The sequence below is a fragment of the Macaca nemestrina genome, chromosome 7, assembly GCF_043159975.1.
Source record: "Macaca nemestrina isolate mMacNem1 chromosome 7, mMacNem.hap1, whole genome shotgun sequence".
In the NCBI taxonomy this organism is placed as follows: domain Eukaryota; kingdom Metazoa; phylum Chordata; class Mammalia; order Primates; family Cercopithecidae; genus Macaca; species Macaca nemestrina.
Genome location: NC_092131.1, coordinates 169,653,868 through 169,660,027, shown reverse-complemented (window position 1 = coordinate 169,660,027; position 6,160 = coordinate 169,653,868).

Genomic DNA, 6,160 nt, shown 5'->3' with positions numbered 1-6,160 from the left:
TAAATAAGTTGACGCATTAGGAATGTAATGCCTCATACATTCTGTGGATTAAAATTATGTACTTTACTGTGATGACCTTTTCAATACTCTGTCATGTGTTTGACTGATCCTGGAGCTCTCTTGTGTTTACAGCATCATTGACCTCTACAAAATACATGCAGAATAAATAGATAAACACACTAAACTCTGCAAGGGAAACATGCAGATGAGGGTCCCCATACCAGCCATGTCAATCTAGCAGGTAAATGAGGCCGTTGTCCTTTTCCCTGGTATTAAGCATTTGGAGGTGAAGTTCAGCAGATAAGGCTTTTGCTGTCTGAGAAGCAAGAACAGTCACATTCAAAAGGTCCTAGAGAAGAGTTTTAGTGGCACTGTACATGATACACACAGTATAGGCTTTCTCCTACCTTTCAGCATTTCGCCAGCTGTCAACATTTCCTGAGGGCTGAGACCTCTGACTTTGTATCAGCTAAAAGTATCTGTAATAAAAATAGTTAACGTTTATTGAGGTGTTTGATACTGAGGTGTCTGAGAATAACATGATCTAAGTAAGAATATTATACGGTTCATGTGATTCACATAACAACTCTTTGACATAGATACCTTACTCATTTCCATTTTACAGCTGATGAATTTGGGGCTCAGACAAATTAGATAATTTTTCCACACTTAAGTGGTAGAACCAGAATTCAAACCCAGGTCATCTGACTTCATTCCCCATGGCGGCCATAAAAAAATGTACCAGTCAGATCTCCTGCTGCAAGGAGCATCGTTGACTGAAAGACCTAGCTGCTCGTCTCGGGATCCATCACTGCCTTTGCACTCTGGGCTGTCCCCAGTCAATGACTGAGGGTTACTAGTGCTGGTCCATTCCTGTGGGATGCAGAACTCTAACGTGGGACTTCGGTGGGGAATTCCCTATCAACTTGTCCAAAATGTCTTAGAAGGATGCTGTAGTTTGAGGTTCAATCCTCCTTCCTTCCCTTCTCTTTTCAGAGATGTCTGAGCTACATCTGATCAAGTCAGAGTTGACTGTTCACAAGTCCTAGCCTATCATTTTGGATGCCAGAACAGCCTACAAGGTAACCTCAAGAGTAAGAGAAACCCCTGTTACCTGAGGAGACTAGGATACCGAAAATTATCTAGTCAGATAATCAAGTTTCTCTTCTGGATGCTTTCTACTTTTTGTTTGTTTAATTTGCATATCATAAAGCACAACAAAACATTGCTTGCTTTCTCTACCTAATAAGCCAGAGTGAGAAACATTGTTGAACTTAGGCCATTATCTTTTGAGCCTATATCAGGGCTTCTTAAATCTTGATGTACAAATTTTTTTTTGAGAATCATAAAAATGCAGATTCTGATTCAGTAGGTCTAGGGTGGGGCTTGAGTTACTTTTTTTCATGCACCACATAGCAATGTTTTGGTCAACAATGGACCATATAAATACATCCCTGTCTTCCACCTCCACATTCTGTCCCACTGGAAGGTCTTCAGGCGCAGTAACACACAAGGAGCTATCATCTCCTTTGATAACAATGCCTTCTTCTGGAATACCTTCCCCCAGACCACCACAAATACGTGAGGATTGCACTGTGCTATAGTGATGCTACTACGGCAACATCATCACTAGGCAATAGGAATATTCCAACTCCATTATAATCTTATGGGACCAGTGGATATGGATGATCCTGACCCTGCCTAGGCCCACGTTAATGTGTGAGTTGGTATATTCATTTTGGTTTTGTTTTTGAGACAGGGTCTCATTCTATCGCCCAGGCTGGAGTGCAGTGGTGCAATCTCAGCTCACTGCAACCTGTGCCTCCCAGGTTCAGGCAATCCTTCCACCTCAGCCTTCCAAGTAGCTGAGACTACAGGTGCGTGTCACTACGCCTGGCTATTTTTCATGTTTTTTTGTAAAGGCAGCGTTTCGTCATGTTGTCTAGGCTGGTCTCAAACGCCTGGACTCCAGCAGTCCACCTGCCTCGGCCTCCCAAAGTGCTGAGATTGTAAGTGTGAGCCACCACACCCAGCCCTCTTAGTTGTTTGTTTGTTTGTTTTTGGGACGGAGTCTTGCTCTGTCATCCAGGCTGGAGTGCAGTGGCGCAATCTCGGCTCACTGCAAGCTCTGCCTCCCGGGTTCACACCATTCTCCTGCCTCAGCCTCTGGAGTAGCTGGGACTACAGGCGTCCGCCACCACGCCCGGCTAATTTTTTGTATTTTTAGAAGAGATGGTGTTTCACCGTGTTAGCCAGGATGGTCTGCATCTCCTGACCTCGTGATCCGCCCACCTTGGCCTCCCAAAGTGCTGGGATTACAGGCGTGAGCCACCGCGCCCGGCCTATGTCTTAGTTTTTAACAAAAAAGTTTAAAACATAAAAATAATAGAAAAAATCTTATAGGATATGGATAGAAAGAAAATATTTTTGTATAGCTGTACAATGTGTTTGTGTTTTGAGCTATTACTACAAGAGTCAAAAGTTAAAAAAATTTAAAAGTTGATGAAATTAAAAAGTTATAGTAAGCTAAGGTTAATTTATTACTGAAAGAAAAAATTTGAATAAACTTAGTGTAGCCTAAGTATACACTGTTTATAAAGTCTATAACAATGTACACGAAGGTCCTAGGCCTTCATATTCACTCACCACTCACTGACTCACCCAGAGTAACTTCCAGTCCTGCAAGCTCCGTCGTCTCAGCTGCTCCTTCAGGAAGCTCTAGAGCTGGGAGGTCCTTCAGTTGTCTTGATAAGGGGCCAGGCCTATGAAACCCCATATTAAGCAGGCATGGAATGTAGACTGCCCCAGGGAAGGCGTCACTTGGGGTGAGGCAGGTCCTTTCCATGGAGCAGCTCTCAGAGGGGGACTTAGCTGTGAGCCATGAGGAGCCAGCACTCCTGTCAGCGGGGCCAGTGAGCACTTCAGCCTGGAGGGGGATCTAGGTGAAGTACCAGTGTCTACTACTCTGGTGATAGCCCCAGTGACCTCAAGAAATCACTGTCCTGTTTTCCATCTTGGTCCACATTTAGGACAGAATATGATAGACATTTCTTCAAACATTTCTGTTTTAATAATAAATGGGACAACGTGTCTGTGGAACGTGCCAGGCCCTAGAGGCAAGTGATTCTAGGAACAGTCATTCTGGTTTTACAGAAAAAAACTCTGACCTAATTTGAAAGTTGCACAAATCATCTTATTTCAAGCAGGGATGCCGGTAAAAGGTTCAGGAAGGCCCTTTGGCAGATACTTCGTGTATTGATTTCACAGAAATGAAAGCTAGGTGAGCTAACATCTGAGGAAAAGGATGTGTGCCATCTAGTGGCACTAAAAGGGAAGCCTAATGCTTAAGGGAAGATTTCCCTTTTCATCCTCAGGGAACTCAGTGAGGTTTTCAGTAGTGTGTTCCTACTTTTAGAAGTAGGTGTGGGAGCCGGGCACGGTGGCTCAAGCCTGTAATCCCAGCACTTTGGGAGGCTGAGACGGGCGGATCACAAGGTCAGGAGATCGAGACCATCCTGGCTAACACGGTGAAACCCCGTCTCTACTAAAAAATACAAAAAACTAGCCGGGCGAGGTGGCGGGCGCCTGTGGTCCCAGCTACTCCGGAGGCTGAGGCAGGAGAATGGCGTAAACCCGGGAGGCGGAGCTTGCAGTGAGCTGAGATCCGGCCACTGCACTCCAGCCTGGGCGACAGAGCCAGACTCAGTCTCAAAAAAAAAAAAAAAAAAAAAAAAAAAAAAGAAGTAGGTGTGGGAGTTCACTAAAAATTACAATGTCCACAGCTGGATAGCTGCGTGGGGTAACACATAAAATTGGATCCATTCTTTCTACACTGGATAAATTCCAAATTTAAGGACTGGGTGCGGTGGCTTACACCTGTAATTCCAGCACTTTGGGAGGCAGAGGCAGGCAGATCACCTAAGATCAGGAGTTCAAGACCAGCCTGGCTAATATGGTGAAACCTCATCTCTACAAAAAATACAAAAATTAGCCGGGTGTGGTGGCATGCACCTGTAGTCTCAGCTACTCAGGAGGCTGAGACAGAAGAATCATTTGAACCCTGGAGGCGAAGGTTGCAGTGAGCAGAGGTCTCATCGCTGCACTCCAGCCTCAGAGATCTAATATTAAAAAATGGAAAACATAGCAGTACTAGAAAATTAAGTACTAGAATTCACAAGAGTAAATACCTTTATAACTCAGGAGTGGGGAAAATACTCCTATGATCAGAATCCAGAAGCATTAGGGAAGAGATTAACTATAATTTAAACAAACAAAAAAGCAAGGCAAAAAGTCTAAAAAATATGTGCAACTTATATCATGAGGGGCTAATATATAAAAAAAGTCTCTAAAATATTTTTAAAGTCCATCCTGATAGAAAGTAAAGGATGGACAATTTAAATAAAAAGAAGTACAAATAGCCCTTAAACAGGTGAAAAGATTGATTGATTTATTGCACTTTGTTTTCCATTTTAGGAGTTGCTTTTACATTTTATTTATTATTATTATTATTATTTGAGATACAGTCTCACTCTGTTGCCCAGGCTGGAGTGCAGTGGTTGGTGCAATCTCGGCTCACTGCAAGCTCTGCCTCCCGGGTTCATGCCATTCTCCTGCCTCAGCCTCCCAAGTAGCTGGGACTACAGGCGCCTGCCACCATGCCCAGCTAATTTTTGTATTTTTAGTAGAGACGGGGTTTCACCTTGTTAGCTAGAATGGTCTCAATCTTCTGACCTTGAGATCCGCCCGCCTTGGCCTCCCAAAGTGCTGGGATTACAGGCATGAGCCACTGCGCCTGGCCTATTATTATTTTTTTAGATAGAGTCTCACTCTGTCTCCCAGGCTGAAGTGCAGTGGCCGGATCTTGGCCCACTGCAAACTCCACCTCCCAGGTTCAAGGGATTCTGCTGTCTCAGCCTCCCGAGTAGTTGGGATTAAAGGCATGCGTCACCACGCCTGGCTTATTTTTGTATTTTTAGTAGAGACAGGGTTTCACCATGTTGGCCAGGCTGGTCTCCTGACCTAAGTGAACCGCCCACCTCAGCCTCCCAAAATGCTGGCATTACAGGCGTGAGCCACCACCTTATTTTGGCCTTATTTTGTATTTTAAACATGTTACACATTTACAGGGTTCCAAGTGTATATATGAAACAAGATCTATTCAGAGAGGTCTAGCTTCCATTCCTGTCTTCTCCCGCACCTGTTCTTGATCTCTCCTATTGTTTACCATGTTTATTAGATTTTGGTTTACCTTTCTATTGTTTATTTTTGAAAATATAAGTATTCGTTTGTATATGTATCTGTAACACCCTGTATACCAAAGGTAGCATACTATATACACTCTTTCGTGCCTTGCTTTTTCACTTCACATCATAGTCATATATCTTCCACATTCCTTAAGAGCTTCATAATACTTTGTTGTATGCATGCATCATTTGAAAAGATGTTCCACTTCCTTCACAAAAGATCAATACAAAACTATACTGAAGGCCGGGCACAGTGGCTCACACCTGTAAACCCAGCACTTTGTGATGCCGAGGCAAGTGGATCGCTTGAGGTCAGGACTCCGTCTCAAAAAAAACAAAACAAAAAAACAACTATACTTTGATAACATTTCCTACATATCTATTTAGCAAACATCTAGGAGTTTGACAATTCATTCTATTGGAGAGGCTGCAGAGAAACAGCAAACGTTGCTGGAGTGAATACAAAATTGCACAACCCCTATGAAAGGGAATTTGGTAGTATTAAACAAAATAACATGTTCTTTTACCCTTTGACCTAACAATCCCATTTATAGAAATCTATGCTAAAGACCCACTAGCAAAAGCATGTTATATATGCACAAGGAACCTTTTGTAATAGCAAAAGACTGGGAATAGTTCACATATCCACTAATAAGAGCCTGGCTAAATAAACTACACTACACCCATATATAACCAAAAAGAATTATGTCCAGTTCATTTGCAACATAGTATCTTGACTGTATATCCCCAGTTGGATACAGTTTTAGAAAAAAAGGAAGCGGCCGGGCGCGGTGGCTCAAGCCTGTAATCCCAGCACTTTGGGAGGCCGAGACGGGCGGATCACTAGGTCAGGAGATCGAGACCATCCTGGCTAACACGGTGAAACCCCGTCTCTACTAAAAAATACAAAAAACTAG